Source organism: Penaeus monodon, chromosome 19, assembly GCF_015228065.2.
Source record: "Penaeus monodon isolate SGIC_2016 chromosome 19, NSTDA_Pmon_1, whole genome shotgun sequence".
NCBI classification, from domain to species: Eukaryota; Metazoa; Arthropoda; class Malacostraca; order Decapoda; family Penaeidae; genus Penaeus; species Penaeus monodon.
Window position 1 is genome coordinate 10,278,056 of NC_051404.1, and position 419 is coordinate 10,278,474.

A 419-nucleotide genomic window follows, 5' to 3' on the forward strand; every position below is an offset into this window, starting at 1 on the left:
ATCGACTCCCCCTGTCGCTCACTCTCACTACGCCAGCCTTTCCAAGAAGAGGCCTAAGTACAGAGTGGTTTCACGAAATCTTGGGTTAATGTGTCTCGAGTAACAAGCTATTTAACTTAGTGTGTGACGCTAACCCATAAACTTAAGCCAATCCAACAAACTGCGTGTAACTTGATATCAGTGGGAAAACTTGTATAAGTTTACGCGATAAGGAGAAGGAGTAGGATACATGTTAAAGGAGAACACGATGAATAATGGTGATTATTATGTTACTCTGTGTCTAATGTTTTTATAATAATCATAGTATAAATGATAATGGTAAAAGTGTGTTCAAAATCAAAAGAGTAATTTCAATGGTTAAATCATCAGTATTAAAATCACTACTGAAGTTATGATTATGAAAAAAATCCAACAAGGTC

At 35.6% G+C, this 419-nt stretch overlaps 1 protein-coding gene across 1 annotated transcript in view; it reads right to left on the minus strand.

The window, feature by feature from the left end:
• The window catches only part of LOC119585053 (zwei Ig domain protein zig-8-like), an 81,188-nt gene that overhangs the window by 8,898 nt on the left and 71,871 nt on the right, over positions 1-419 (minus strand). The gene's annotated exons all lie outside the window — the stretch shown is intronic.